This window comes from Lynx rufus, unplaced genomic scaffold (genome assembly GCF_022079265.1).
Source record: "Lynx rufus isolate CCGP_SWC_20201006 ecotype Redwood Valley unplaced genomic scaffold, mLynRuf1.p SCAF_3, whole genome shotgun sequence".
NCBI lineage: Eukaryota > Metazoa > Chordata > Mammalia > Carnivora > Felidae > Lynx > Lynx rufus.
Window position 1 is genome coordinate 149,425,169 of NW_025814845.1, and position 17,234 is coordinate 149,442,402.

Sequence of the window (17,234 nt, forward strand, 5' to 3'; positions counted from 1 at the left end):
ATTTTAGCCATTCTGACAGGTGTGAGGTGGTGTCTCATTGTGGTTTTGATTTTTATTTCTCTGTTAATGAGTGATGTTGAACATCTTTTCATGTATTTGTTTAGCCATCTGGATGTCTTCTTTGGAAAAGTTTCTGTTTATGTCTTCTGCCCATTTCTTCACTGGATTAATTGTATTTTGGGTGTTGAGTTTGATAAGTTCTTTATAGATTTTGGATACTAACCCTTTATCCAATATGTCATTTGCAAATATCTTTTCCCATTCTGTCGGTTGCCTTTTAGTTTGTTGATTGTTTCCTTTGCTGGGCAGAAAATTTTTATCTTGATGAGGTCCCAGTAGTTCATTTTTGTTTTTGTTTCCCTTGCTTCTGAAGACATGTCTACTAAGAAGCTGCTGAGGCCAAGATCAAAGAGGTTGCTGCCTGTTTTTTTTTTTTCCTGTAGGATTTTGATGGTTTCCTGTCTCACATTTAGGTCTTTCATCCATTGTGAATTTATTTTTGTGTATGATGTAAGAAAGTGGTCCAGTTTCATTCTTCTGCATGTCTCTGTCCAGTTTCCCCAACACCATTTGCTGAAGAGGTTGTTTTTCGTTGGATATTCCTTCCTGTTTTGTTGAAGATTTGTTGGCTATATATTTGTGGGTCTTCTTCTGGGTCCCTGGGTCTGAGAGAAGAACTCAACCAGAGGAAGATACTTGGCTTTCCTTTGGTGTGTATGAGCTGTTGCTTCCAAACAGAGGCAGGGCAAGAATGCACGAATCATGAGGACTCCGTTTTTTACTAGCAAAATGAGAATAGGTGTAGTGATGACACTGTGGAGTGGCTTGTATTCAGAGCAAGAGTGTGTGTCTGAATCCCAGACCCACCAATAGGTCCAGACCCTGCAGAACCCACTGAGCAGAGCAGCGGTTTCCTCTCAAAGCTGTGGAGGGGCAAAGGCAGGGTCACCAGCCAAGACTGCTGTGCCCGGCCAAGGGGTGACAGCAAATAACAGTACCTGGAGGGGAAGCAGAGGTTTAGCAAGATGAAAAATTTGAAGCAAAATAACCTAATTGGCCAACAGTCATTAAATATAAGGAAACTGTGGGATGATGAGACATTCACTCCCATAAGCAAGTAAAGGGTGGTCATGATTCCATAACTGTGATGTGGTCAGGGAGCGTAATCTCTCGATCTGAGATCACATTCAGATGAAGACCTGCATATGGATCAGAACCTTAATAGAGATTGAAATAATGGAGACACCTAGTGTATAGTTTCTCTTTCTTTCTTTTTTTTTTTTTTAAGAGGGAAAGTTAACAGTTGTTGACATCTGAAAGCACTTTGTGGAAGAGTTCGTATTTAAGCTAATAGAAGCTAATTCTAAATTTTTCTTTAATGTTTATTTTTGAAAGAGAAAGAGACAGAGCACAAGCAGGGGAGGGGCAGAGAGAGAGGGAGACACAGAATCCGAAGAAGGCTCCAGGCTCTGAGCTCTGAGCTCTGAACTTTTAGGAAAGAGCCTAATGTGGGGCTCAAACCCACCAGCCGCAGATCATGACCTGAGCCAAAGTTGGACTCAACCGACTGAGCCACCCAGGCACCCAAAGCTAACTCTAGAAAAGAAAAATGTACAATTTTAGTTATATAAATATATATATATACACATATATAAAATTAATTTTTCCAATGCCAATTTCTGATGCTAAAGATATATATATACATATATATGCATGTTATATAATATGTGTGTATATACATTTCAGCTATATATGTGGAGTCAGTTCTTCCCAGAAAAAATGTCCAATTTTAGTTATATATATACATATATATACACATATATAAAAATAATTTTTCCAATGCCAATTTCTGATGCTATATATATATATATATAATACGTGTGTGTGTGTATATACATTTCAGCCATATATGTGGAGTCAGTTCTTCCCAGAAAACGAAAATCACTTGAAAGAAAACCGTGTTGAGGACAGGATGATTTTGAAAAGAAAAAAGTGGCTTCTGCAGAGCCTAGGTATGTTTAATGGTGGCTCCACGGGCAGGAGTACACATGCAATTATGCATGTGTGTGAGTTTCTGTCATTCTAGGAGAGAATGTGTTTGATCCTGAATGCAGCCACTTATGTTTCATCAGTATATCTGCAGATGGAATTCTAAGTCAGCTGTACTACATTCCTACCGATAGGTGAATTCTTCTAGCATTTTTCCACATGCCTAGACAGGCATACAACACTTTTTTTGCCTATTTTTATCCCAGTTTTGAAATCCTTTTCTCTTGCTTCCGATTCTGTGTCTCCCTCTCTCTGCCCCTTCCCCGCTCATGCTCTGTCTCTCTCTGTCTCTCAAAGATGAATAAACGTTAAAAAAAAAGGGGGGGGAGGGCACCTGGGTGGCTCAATCAGTTAAGCCACCGACTTCAGCCCAGGTCATGATCTCGAGGTTTGTGAGTTCGAGCCCGGCGTCAGGCTCTATGCTGACAGCTCAGAGCCTGAAGCCTGCTTCCGATTCTGTGTCTCCCTCTCTCGGCCCCTTCCCCGCTCATGCTCTGTCTCTGCCTCTCAAAGATGAATAAACGCTAAAAAAAAAAAAAAAAAAAAAAAAAAAAAATTGAAATCCTTTTCTCTTAAACTTTCCCAAAACTCTAGGCTATTTATTCTCCCTTTTCTTTATTATCAAAATTTTTTGCCTTTTATCCCTAAGAGAAAATTTGTTGAAACAAGAGGAGTAAATTTGATTAATCAAATTAATTGAATGAATTTAAACTGGTACAATATCTTCTTGTTATTATGATCATGATTTTGGTCTAGAAGATGTTTTACCAAGTTTTGGCTTGTCCTCTTAGAAAAATCTATGATACGTTTTACAAAAATATTTTTATTCTAAGTGTGGTATGACATATAATAGATTAATTCAAAGGAACGTGTTCATACAACACTATCAAAAAACCCCATTAAATTTACTTCCACCTAAAATTTCTGGAATATAAATATAAGAAGGATCTTCGCTAATAAAGATTTAGGAAATGAAATTTATCATTCCTCCTAACATCTTTAGTGCTGATTAATTTTGATCTGTCCTCATCAGAACAGTCAACCTTGATCTCATTAGAAATGAACATGTCAAAGGCAGTTGGTTTGTTTCAACCTCGATCCCTATGTTTTTGCTAAATCTGGCCTGGAGTAACTGCAAGTAACATTGAAGCTAATCAAATGTAAAGACTATCAGAATAAGTAACAAGATAGAAAGCCATTACGAAGAGCCCGCATAGTGTTATTGAGGGGAGAAAGATGAAAATGAACAAGAGGGTGACTTCTAATACTTTAATACAGAATTCATATAGAGTAACATATCTTTTTGGAAGAGTTTCTATATATTATACAATACTTGCTATTTAAGTCAGAAACACTGTTATCTAACTTCAACGTTTTATATTTTATTTTAATCTTCCCACAACTATATATCTGTACAGAAAAGCTTGAGAACAATACAGACAGAAACAGTTAAGTTACAAATAACAATCACTTTGCTATAGTAGCTGAGAAATAAGGCTTGTTTGTGGAGGAAAGAAAAAAAAAGGTCAACGAAAGAGAGCAGATCCAAGTATTTAGGATGTCTTAAATCATTGGAAATGGATTTTTCTCAACATGTCTTGTATATCAGAAGTATATTATCAAATTGACACTTATAAAAGAAGCCCCATTGTACGTTAGGAAAGAGGAGCGGACTAGAAGGAACAAAATAAAAGATAAATCTAAAAGTATCCTCAAAGGGTAAATTTGAAAAGAAATCACCTGATGTTCAATATACAGTCTATATACAGTGTTTCAAAAAGCAACTTAAATATTAAAAAACTACAAAAAGGAAAATACCCCCCCAAAACCCCACAAAGTGTGATTACAACTCTATTGCCATTTGTTCAACAAGGTGGTAAATAAAGACTGTTATTCAAATATTTGAAGGGCAGAGATATGACGCAGGAGTTCAAAGCACATGGTTGCGAGAAAGAACATTTGGTTTCAAATCCTGGCTCCAATGTGTATTAACTAAGTGACTTGAGAAACATCTTTCGCTCATCCTGGTATTAGATGCATGTTCTTGACCTACCAGGATCTAGTCTCTGCTACCTTTCTGACCCATTTTCCACCAGTCTCTCTAACTCATGTTGTACTTGCTTTTCCTAAAATATTCCCATCAGTCAGGGTCTGTCTTTGCACTTGCCTGGAATGCTCTGCCTCCAGACATCCTCATAGCACGCTCCTTTCCTTTCATTTAGATTTATTCCAGTTTGGGCTCCTTGGACAGGCTTTTCCTGATCATCATGTATAACATAGCATACCCCCACCCTTTCACTTTTGTAACTTTATCTCATTTGATTTTATTTGTCCTCTGTAGTATTCATTACTGACATTCTATTACAAATGTATTTACACGTATATATGTGAATATGTGTGCATATATAATTTCCTGTCTTTTGCCTGATTAGAATATAAGCTCCATGAAAAAGACAGCCTTTGATCATTTTGTTCATCAACCAAAGTAGTTGACACATAGTACATGCTCAATAAATAGTTATTTGTCTCGGGTCGCCTGGGTGGCTCAGCCCATTGGGGGCACTGGGGTGGCTCAGTCCATTGAGCATCAGACTTCGGCTCAGGTCATGATCTCACAGCTCATGAGTTTGAGCCCTGTGTGGGGCTCTGTGCTGACAGCTCAGAGCCTGGACCCTGCTTCGGATTCTGTTTCCCTCTCTCTCTGCCCCTCCCCTGCTCACGCTCTCTCTCTCTCTCTCTCTCTCTCTCAAAAATAAAGATTTAAAAAAATTTAAAAAAAGAATTATTTGTCTCATGGATGAATACAAGATTTAACGAATAAAGTTGTCATTACATATCTCATAATTTTTGTAGGTAGAGGAGCTGAAACATTGAGAGCACTTAATACATGTTATGATTGCTATTACTGTATCAAATTTCTCTTTTTCCTGATGTTTAAAATGAAGTAGAGAATAGTTTTTTAAGTAATCAGTTTCTTCATTTTTCTACCCTAGGCATATCTACATGTATTGGTACTGCATCAACACTTGATCCATGAAAAGAACTGTATCCCTGGTCTTTATTAATCATCCTTTCCATAAAGTGGGGGAAAAAAAGAGACTGTGTAACACGCTACCATTCTATAAGAAGATATGATTCTATATACATTTGTTCTATATGTAGAATTTTTATAATAAGACTAAGTTAATTAAATACATGAATATCACTTGATTTATAATTATCCAGATAATAAATAAGAAAGTACTTTTTTTTATGTGGGGTAAAACACCTGTTGCTTCTTTTCTTTTCTTTTCTTTTTTATAACATCTATTTATTTATTTTGAGAGAGAAAGAGAGAGGGTGAGAGGGGGAGGAGCAGAGAGAGAAGGAGAGAAAGAATCCCAAGTAGGCCCTGCACTGTCAGCACAGAGCCCAACACAGACTCAGTTTCACAAACCATGAGATCATGGACTGAGCTGAAATCAAGAGTCATACATGTAACTGACTGAGCCACCCAGGAGCCCCAGTTACTTCTTTTCTCATTTGACTTTTATTTTCTTCCTTGTAGGTCAACTTAACCAGAAAGTCATTATGGTATAAAATATATTTTTACATTAAAAATAGTTTAATAAACAAGCAGCTGCTGAGATTTGTAAGATTTACTATATTCAAGATGGAGAGTCCGGGTGCCTGGGTGGCTCAATAGGTTAAAGAGGTTGACTTTGGTACAGGTCATAATCTCCCAGTTTGTGGGTTCAACTCTTGCATCAGGCTCTGTGCTAATAGCTCAGAGCCCGGAGCCTGCTTCGGATTCTGTGCATCTCAATATCTCTCTCCCCCTCCCCTGTTAGTGCATTCTCTCTCTCTCTCTCTCTCTCTCTCTCTCTAATGTTAATAAATAAACATTTTAAAAAATAATAAATAAATAAATAAATAAATAAAGATGAAGAGTCAAACTCATTATCTCCAGAATGCTGTATTAGTTGTTTTTTCCTCAAAAACCGAAGGAAGAATATAAAGTCAAATAAACATGTTTATTTTATATTCACCATGACCTTCTTAAAGTGTTTATTTTATTGTGCTAAGGATACCTAACATGAGATCTGCCCTCCTAAAATTTAACTGTATAATTCGGTATTGTTAACCGAAGGTACGTGTTGTATAGCACATCTCTAGAATTTAAAAGCACTTTTCTTTACTATTGTGAGATTTTAAAAGTAATGAAAACATAATAGCTCTTTTTATATCTTTGTGTTCTACTCATACATGCGTACATATATACTTATACCGATAACTTATATAAGTTATTAAGTTGTTATAAGTATTTGTGTATGTGTGTATATGAAGTTACAAGTAAGATAGATATTTTAAATGTAATACAAGTATTTTGTGATTGCTTTTTTACATTTATTATGTTTGACACTTGTATCCACTTTGCTGAAAATGTGAGATTACACTATACTATTGGTTTTTTGCTTTTTTAGTTTCAATTTATTTCCTATAGTTATGTTTCATTTTTCTCTCTCCTCTTTTTTCCCTTTTATTGGGAGACCAACTTTTTAAACTTATTTTATTTTTTTCTACTTCTGGTTTATAATTCATAGAGATTTCTGCTATGCCCTCCATAGTTAACTTTCTTCCAAAACATAAAGTAGCCTTGATCATTTGAACCATGTATATCTCCTCTGACTTACATACCATTTAATATAAAATTTTATATATATCTTTTGGTTCGCCCTAAAAATTAGACATTTTTATGTAAACCCCATTGACTTAGTCTTATTGATATGTTCACCACTTTATTAACAATTTGTTCTTGCATCTGAGACCACCCTTCTTGTAGTTATTCTTTACCAGAGATGACACTTTTTTTAATGTTTATTTATTTTTGAGAGAAAAGAGTGAGAGAGAGAGGGAACATAAGTAGGGAAAGGGCAGAGAAAGAGGGGTCAAGAGGGCTCTGCGCTGACAGCAGCAAGCTGGATGTGGGGCTCAAACTCAGGAACCATGCTATCCCAACCTGAGCCAAAGTTGGATGCTCAACAGACTAAGCCCCCTTGATTAAGTCAGCCCCAGAGATGACATTTTGAATTTTTGAAATTCCTTTGATAGATGTCAGCAAGTAGTTAATTCTGTGTGTGTGTTGGCTTTTCTGAAAATATGTTTATTTTGCCCTCCTTTTGAAAAATAGTTTTACTGCATACACAATACTCAGACAATACTGTTCCCCTGTCTTTTGACTTTTCATAGCATAAAATGAGTAAGTGTGCTTTTTTCTTTGTAAGAGAAATAAGAATGATAATGAATATAGCCACAGGGATGTTTTTAGATTTGGTGTTAATCTAAGGGACTTTCAGACCTACAGGAGTGACTATTTGATAGATGTGCGGGAAAAAAATAAAGCATGAAATAAATCATCTCAGAGAAGGTAAAGTGAGTAGTCTATAAAATGATAGAAATGATAGGGTTACCATGCAAGGATGAATGTTAATTTAAGATTAGTGATTAAAGTTTAAAGTACAGCCAATCAGCAAAATATGATTTTTCAACAGCACTACTCTGACTCTTATTTGTGAAGAAGGTGAAGGTGAATTTTGGGGTTCACCTCCAGCCATTGCAAGGCAAATGCAAGGAAATGGTTTCTATTTGAACCATTGAATATACTCTGGGTAGAAGGAAATTAAAACCATTGATGCAAATGAATGGAGAGAAAATAGTAAGGTCAATAGTTAAAGTGTTAAGGGAATTGAAGAATTATAGCAGAGAGATTGCTAGAGAAAATGATCAAGAAGGTCATGGTGTATGGTTAAAAATGGGATGACAGAAATTTTAGAAGTGATTTTGTATTTTGTATTTCTGATTATGACATCTTGAGGACATCATGGGAGTGGGATGCTGGCATGGAGGGAAGAAGATGCACCGCAAAGTGAAGATATCGAAGACTGAGATGGCAAGGCCATACCACTCATGGAATGGGTCATCCACGTGAATATTGACGTTAGCCAACATCAATGCCGTTCAGCCTTGTCACTTCCATGACTTTGAATATATTTGGTAAAAACAATACATTATATGTTACTGAAGCAAACTTTGTATTTTATTTATGCATTGGTCGTGCATTCTAAAACCAAATTCTAGAGCTTAAGTTTGTGTTTTTAAAATAAAGATACACCAACCTAATGTGGTACAAGTTGTTATTAAGTGTATCAAGAAGAGTAAATTCTAGGGGCGCCTGGGTGGCGCAGTCGGTTAAGCGTCCGACTTCAGCCAGGTCACGATCTCGCGGTCCGTGAGTTCGAGCCCCGCGTCAGGCTCTGGGCTGATGGCTCAGAGCCTGGAGCCTGTTTCCGATTCTGTGTCTCCCTCTCTCTCTGACCCTCCCCGTTCGTGCTCTGTCTCTCTCTGTCCCAAAGATAGATAAACGTTGAAAAAAAAAAAAAAAAAAAAAAGAAGAGTAAATTCTATTTCCAGCTATGTTACCCTCTAGTAGCATAACCTTGGCCAAATCAAATAATATTTCAAGGTCTCAGAAATCTTGCAAGTAAAACACAGACTTGAATTGAATATGATTTAAAATGGTTTCTTGACTCAGAGGAACTTGATTTAATTATTTGGTTTTTGCTTGCTGAAGTACAGTTCATTGGCTTTGCCCTTTAAGTTTATATGATTTTTACTGTAGGGTTCCCCTACCACTGAGTTTTTATGGTTCTATGTATTTCTATTGTATCTGTCACCATGGCATCTGGATATACAACCAATATAACTATGTAAAATTAGCAGGTATGTGGGAAGAAAAAATGTCAATAACTGTCTTTCTCCTAATGTAGATATTAGCGTGTAATAAAGATTCTACTCCAGAGTTCTTAGAGCTTCCTGCTCACATGATCACAGAGAAAGAAGGGGGAAATGACAATTTTCACTGCTTCTCCAAATATAATATTTCAACATAGTATTTACAGCTGTAAAATAAAAAAGTATGTAAAAAAACTCCTTATTTCTAATCAAAACTATGATTGGAGCCTTGAAGAACAAATAGTTGTGTAGAAAATGTGGAAACTACTACAAATGTACACGGGCAATAATTGTGATAGAAAATTGAAAGCTAAAATAGACCGTTTATAAGATTTATACTTTTCATTGTTATTTTGAGGGAATCCACCATCTTTAATGATTATGAACAAGTTAAGATTTGTTTCTAATGTGTAGCTAGGGTAGAGTTAAAAGGGAATAATCAGCAAGAGATGAGGTCAAATACTCTGAGCTGTTATTAGATATGAAAGTAGTGGATACCATGATGCATCTGGAAAGATTAGACTCACAGATATAAATTTGAGGGTCTTAGTATTAAACATAGCATGTTCAAAGCTGTGGGACTAGACATCATTTGCAAAGGACATTATAGGTTGAGAAAAAAAGAGATAGGCCTAGAATAGGTCACAAAGGTATTCCATTATGTAGAGGTCCGGAGAGAAGCAGACACCAACAAAGAAGATTGAGAAGCCTCCGCCAAGAGGGTGATGGAGAAACAAGAGAGTGTAGGGTACCAGGAATCAAGGGAAAAACTATTTGAGGGATAATTATGGAAAGCTATTTCTAGTGCTATTATTTGTAAACAATTATTTTGTTTAACAAGTGATAACTAATTCTATCATGCTGAGTTGCAACATGTAGACTTGTGGAATAGTAGTAGAGGTAGTAAGATGTGACCAGAATATAGAAGCATTCCAGTTTGCCAATGGCCAGCTGTGGGAGTGGGAGAATGTCTTCACAGTGTGGGCATGAATAATGAAACTGTAAAACTACCATCATCTATTCCAGGCAGACTGTGAGAACAAAAGTTGTGGGACAGCAGAGTGAGGGGTTATATTTAGACACAAGAAGTTCGATATGAATATTTGACATTCAACTAGTTATTGAGAAGGGAACTAGATGAAAGTATCCAGACCAGGGAACAAAGACCCACACCGGATGCTCCAAGAGATCACAGTGTGAGAGTGCAATAACTAAGTCCTTTGCCCTTTACAAGAACTGAAAAAGATTTGCCAAAGTCACAGGATCTGTACATACATTAATGCATGCGCCCACTGCTGGTGAACCATCTGTTCATATTCTTTGACCATTTTGCATTGGCACATTGGCATTTTTCACATTGATTTTAAGGAATTCTATATATACTATGAGAAACAGCCTTTTCTCTGAAATGTGAGAAGCAGTTGCTTTCCTTTCTCTTCATTCAAGTTTTTTTTTGAGCCTTAAGATGCTTTTGGTCATACGGAATAAACATACCAATAATTTATTTTTAAGTTACTTGTGATTGTTGTTTTTTCTTTTTTTTAATTGTTTTTAATATTTATTTACTTTTGAGAGAGAGAGACAGAGAGAGACAGAGACAGAGACAGAGTGCAAGTGGGGGAGGGGCAGAAAGAGAGGGAGATACAGAATCTGAAGCAGGCTCCAGGCTCTGCACTGCCAGCACAGAGCCCGATGTGGGGCGCGAACCCATGAACCCTGAGATCAAGACCTGAGATGAAGCTTCATGACCTGAGCTGAAGCTGGATGCTCAACATACTGAGACACCCAGACACCCCGTGATTGTTGTTTTTTCAATGCTTATAAGGTATAAGGTATTCTCCATTAGAGATTATACACACATCATTCTTTCACATTTCCTATTTTTATTTTTGTTTACATTTAAATCTTTGTTCTACCCTAAATTTATTTTGTTAAAAGGCATAAAACAGGTTTTCAGGGCTTTTATTTTCCAGATGATTTCTTAGTTGTGCTATTACCAAAGCCGGTATCTCAGCGGCAAATACTGGTTCCTGTAGGGGAAAAAATTAAGTAGTATAGAATATTTTAATTATATCATTAAGAAAATTAAAGGAATTTGAGGACAACTGCCCTAGAATTTCCGGAACACACACTTTTTAAGGATATACAGAACATTATTTTTTAAATGATGATATGTGAAGTCATAAAAATGACACAATAGAAGAATAAAAGTTAGAACATAATTCAAGGTTCAATACCATTTATTCTAGATCATTGGGCTGCATGTATTTCATTTAGAGGAAAATAAGAAATATAGCAACCAAAACAAAAAGCTTTAAGAAATACAAGTCCTATTTAGAAATTGAGAAACATATTTCTAAATAATAGAGAGATGAGAAGAAATTTAATGGAAATTAGAAAACTTTTAGAGTTGACTAATAACTAAGATTTCATATTTGTGATTTCAATTTGTAATTGCAGCTAGGATGGAAATTAGAAAAAAAAGGTATGACCTCAGATACTTTTATTAGACTAAAAAAATAGTTGAGAGTTAATTTTATAAGAATTAGATTTATTATGAGAGATAGCAACAGGACAGAATAGATCCAAAGTAAGAGGGAAGGTGTAAAGCAGAAAAAACTAAAACAGGAAAAAGTACATTTAGGCATGATAAACAAAGCAGAGAGAATGTTCTGGAAAACTGGAAAGAGAAAACATTCTATTGAAAAATTTTTTAAAAACAAAATATATATTAATTACAATGGTATAGAAAAAAGACAAAAAGAGAAAAATTCAAGCTCATTTATGTCAGTACATTAAAAAATGATGATAAAATGTACAAATTCATAAATAAATTTAAAAGAAGAAATGAAAAATCTGTAATATTACAGTTATTAAAGAAAACAGATAAGTACAAGTAAAAATATTTTCCTCAAAATAAAACACAGCCATGATGAGTTTAATAATTGTCTTTCCAAATATTATTTTAAAATTTCAACTAGAAAAATGGGATTAAGAATATATGGAAAACATCGTAATGTATTGTATTAAGAAGGTGATAACTCATCAAAATCTAACAGAATAACATCAGCAAAACAACAAAATTATAGTCTAACTCATAAATATAGATACAAATTTTCTATGCAATTCATTAGCAAACAATCAATAAATGTATTAAAAAACAATATAATATGATTATCTTAGTCCATTAAGGCTGTGGTAACAAAGTACAACAGGCTGGGTGGCTTATAATAACAAAATTTACTGCTTATAGTTCTGGAGTCTGCCAGTCCAGTATCAGGTGCCAACATGGTCAGGGAGGGCTCTCTTCCAGGTTGTAGACTCTCATTATATCCCCACATGGTGGAATGGGCTAGACAGTTCCATGGGATTTCTTTTATAGAAGTATACTAATCCCATTTATGAGGGCTCCACCCTCATGACCTAATCACCTTCCAAAGGCCCACCTCCAAGTACCATCACCTTTGGATGATCTCAATATACAAATTCTGGGGGACACAAACATTCAGATCACAGCAATAATCAAGTTGATTTTGTCACAGGAAAGCAAATTTCATTAATCATTGCATGAATGGGTGAATGCAATTTAACACTTTAAGGAAATAAAGGAAAAGTGTCATTCATTAATATCAATAGTTGTAGTAAAGTGGGAAAAATCAGCATTTATTCATGAATAATTAACAAAACCTCTTGTCAAACTAGATATAAATGGCCCCTTAACTTAATAAAACCTGTCTATAGTGTATGCACAGTAAATACGTACTGAACAATGAACCTTTGTAAGCATGTGTTTAAAAGTAGAACTTATTGCTAGATACATCTCCAGAAGCAAGGGAAATAAAAGCAAAAATCAACTATTGAGACTTCATCAAGATAAAAAGCTTCTGCACAGCAAAGAAAACGATCAACCAGACTAAAAGACAACCTATGAAATGGGAGAAGATATTTGCAAATGACATATATAATAAAGGGTTAGTACTCAAAGTCTAAAAAGAACTTATCAAACTCAACACCCAAAATCAAATAATCCAGTGAAGAAATGGGCAAGAGACATGAATAGACACTTTTCCAAAGAAGACATTCAGATGGCTCATAGACTCATAAAAAGATGCTCAACATCACTCATCATCAGGGAAATACAAATCAAAACCACAATGAGACACCACCTCACACCTGTCAGAATGGCTAAAATTAACAACACAAGAAACAACAGGTGTTGGCGAGGATGTGGAGAAAAGGGAACCCTCTTACACTGTTCGTGGGAATGCAAACTGGTGCATACCCTGGAAAACAGTATGGAGGTTCCTCAAAAAGTCAAAAATAGAACTACCATACAACCCAGGAATTGCACTACTAGGTATTTACCCAAAGGATACAAAAAACCTGATTTGAAGGGATAAATGCTCCGACGGTTATAGCAGCATTATCAACAATAGCCAAATTATGGCAAGAGCCCAAAATGTCCATCGACTGATGAATGGATAAAAAAGAAACGGGGTGTGTGTGTCTATATACACACACATATATAATGGAATATTACTCAGCCATCTATCAAGAATGAGATCTTGCCATTTGCAACGATGTGGATAGAGTTAGAGAGTATTAAGTTAAATAAGTCAGTCAGAGAAAGAAAAATACCATATGATTTCACTCATATGTAGAATTTAAAAAACACAACAAGTGAACATAGTGGGGGAAAAGACAGAGGCAAATCAGAAAACACTCTCAACTGTAGAGAACAAACTGAGGATTGCTGGAGGGGAGGTGGAAGAGGGTTAAATGGGTAAATGGGCAAATGGGTTAAATGGGTTAAATGGGTGATGGGGTATTAAGGAAAGCACTTCTGATGAGCACTGGGTATTACATGTAAGTGATGAATCACTAAATTCTACTCCTGGAACCATTATTACTCTATGTTAACTAACTAGATTTTAAATAGAAACCTGAAACAAACAAAACCTAGAACTTGGTTTGGATGCTCATTGTAATAGTTTGTTTCAAACATTTTTCTTTATGGCCCAACCAGTGTAGGAAGGTAAGAAAACTAAATAACATTATAAATATTGAAAAGGATGAAAGAAAGTTAATATTATTTTAGATGATATAATTAATATGTATAGAAAATCAGAAATATTTACAGATAAATTATTAAAAACAATAAAAGTTTAATATTTTGACTAATAAGAAAATTATTATACATGAAATCAATTCCATGAATGCCAACAATATAACACTGGAAATTTTAAATTGATATTTTACATTAATAATAGCATAAATATATAAAATACTTGACAATAAATCAAATAAAAAAATGAGTCATATAATGAAAAAATGAAGCATTTAATTTTAATAAAAATGTGAATACTTGTTCTTTAAGTTACTATGAAATCATCTTTACCATAAACTCTTCATATACATGGACAGACCTTAACAGAACTTTTTTTTTGCTATGTTAAGAACAAAATCAGTAAAATAACCATACAGTGTTTAGGATTTATCTCATATTTTAAAGGTTCAGGAAGATAAAACTCTGAATTTTCTTCCAATCATGTTTAACATGAAATTAGTCATCAACAGCAGGTATCTGAGGCAAGAATTGTGTCCCGGACTTAGCCCTGCTTGAATTTATCACCATGAGTAATAAAAGGAAACCCCTTTCCATCTCAGAACTTAGGATCCCCCTCTTATTTTATTTGATGGGGGAAATGATTACATCCTAATTCAGTTTCACTTGTATCATTTCTTAACCCAGGTGTTACCTATGGTCTCTAGATTTTTAGAGACAATGTTAGGCTTGGCTGTGGGTATTCAAATCCTGTTTTTAAATATCTGTAAATCTTGGGGTGCCACCTGTGGCTCAGTTGGTTAAGCGTCCACCTCTTGGTTTCAGCTCAGGTTATGATCTCATGGTTTCATGAGTTCGAGCCCCACATTCGACTCCATGCTGACAGTGCAGAGCCTGCTTGGGATTCTGTGTCTCCTTCTCTCGCTGCCTCTTCCCCACTTGCACTGTCCCTGTCTCTCTCAAAATAAATAAACTTAAAAAAATTTTTTAAATATATCTGTAAATCTTAAGACAAGAGGTGTATTGGTGAGATTATATGTTCATATTGCTGCTTGCTAAAATTTTCTGTATTCAGTGGTTATTCTTTTATCTGGATCATGTGTCATGCAAAGAGAAGATGTACTCCTTAATAATTCCAGAAAAGGAAAAAAAGAAAATAGAAGGAAAGGAGGGAGAGAGGGAGGGAAGAAAAGAGAGAGGGAGAGAAACCATACAACAAATAATCAACCATCAACAAATGCATGAGTGTCTGCATAATAAAGTCCATTTATCATTTGGAGGCCATAGAGAGTCATGACACTGATCATGGCATAGTAGACAATTAAATAGGATATTATATTCCTGTTCCAAAAGTACTTTCACTCATTTGCCACCAAGGGTTTCCCACCTAGTCTGTCACACATATGCAGCCACCATGGATTCTGTACATCTTGCTGACTCCAAATCATTCCCCTCCTTTTGTCTTTGTTTTTCCTTTTCTTGGTTTGTTTCGGGAATTTCAAAGGTTTTTACCATCTATTATGTTCAACGTTTTAATTATTTTTAGCTCATCACAAATTTGTCTGGCTAACAGCTTAATGCACACCAAAGGACATTTCAATTAAGCAGATCAGCCCTCCTTATAATTATTGGTCACTAATGACATAGTATTTTTTACTATAATTCTAAATAAGAATAATTCATGATGGAATATGGGCGCTTGGAGCATAGCAGTTGCAGCAGCAAGAAAAATCTATAGAAGAGTTAAGTAAAAGAAACAAAACCTAAGAAGAAATGTTTATCTTTGTAACCAGAAAATATATACTTTTAGGATCCTCAAAAAAGAAGAGGAAAAATTAATGTTCTTTCATTGTAACTTCAAACACATTGAATTCTTAAAATTAATACCGAAGAAGTCACAATTTTTTTAAACATGTTAAATTCTTTTGAAGTAAGTGGCAGAGTTGGTGTCACCGTGGGAGGACAACTCTGAATGGATGCATTCCTGAGGAACTTTCATCCTTTTGGTGATTCTTAGGAACGTCCTATTCAAATTACTGGTTACCTATAAGCAAAGAAGTTACTGTGATAAATGTTTAAAATAGCTAACGGAATATTGCTTTTAATAAATACAAATAGAGAAATTCAGGATATGTCATTTGTTGATCCCACTTCAAGAAATCACTTTTAAGCACTGGGTGTTGTATGGAAACCAATTTGACAATAAATTTCATATATTTAAAAAAAAAGAAATCACTTTTAGCATTATGTAGTCAGTTATTACCTGGTATTTCGAAAATTCCCTTAGTGACAGGTTTAAGGAAAATATATGTAATAGCTTTAGTTCTGCCGATATATACCAGGAAATATTAAAATCAGATTTGTCAATGTAATATGTTTAGATTTTGGCTATAACCACTGAAAGCTTGAGATCTGAATCTTTTCCATAACATCTATTTTAGACGTTCCTTGATTTATTAAAGTTAATCTACTTTGGCCGTGTCATGACTCGTTTTGTGAACACTATTAAATTTTTGTTTGCTTGTTTGTTTATTTATTTATGTACCCTTGTACCACCCTCTTTCTACCCCCCCTCCCCCCCAACCACCCCGGCAACTACCCTTTCTTTCAATGAGTTCAATTTTTTTTTTAATTCAACGTGTGATACCTCACAGAATTTGTTTTTCTGTCTGACTTGTTTTACTGAGCACAATGCCCTTCAGATTCATCCATGTTGTTGCAAAAAAAAAAACAAGATACTCTTCTTTTTTAGGACTGAGTAATTTTCCATTGGATATATATACGATACTTTGTTTATCAATTCATTTGTGGATGGACACAGGCTGGTTCTATATCTTGGCTGTTGTGAATAATTTTGCAATGAACATGGGACTGCAGGTATCTCTTTGAGATTTTAATTCTCTTGGATATACACCCAGAAGTGAGATTGCTGGATTATATGATGGTTCTATTTTTAACTTCTTAAGGAACTGCCATACTGTTTTCCATAGTGGCTTCATTATCAGTGTACAAAGGTTCATCTTTTTTTCCACATACTCATCAGCATTTGTTATGTCTTACCTTTTTGGTAGAAAACATCATAAAAAGTTTACGGTGATATCTTATTGTAGTTTTGATTTGCATTTCCCTGATAATTACTGATGTTGAGCATCTTTTCACATACCAGTTGGCTTTGGGAAAATGTCTATTCTGGTCCTTTGCTCGTTTTTCCTCCAATTAGGTTATTTGATTTAATTGCTATTGAGTTAAATGAGTTCTTGTATATTTTGTATATTAATCCATTGTTTGCTGTATGCTTTGCAAACATTTTCTCCCATTCCATACATTGCCTTTGCATTTTGCTCATGTT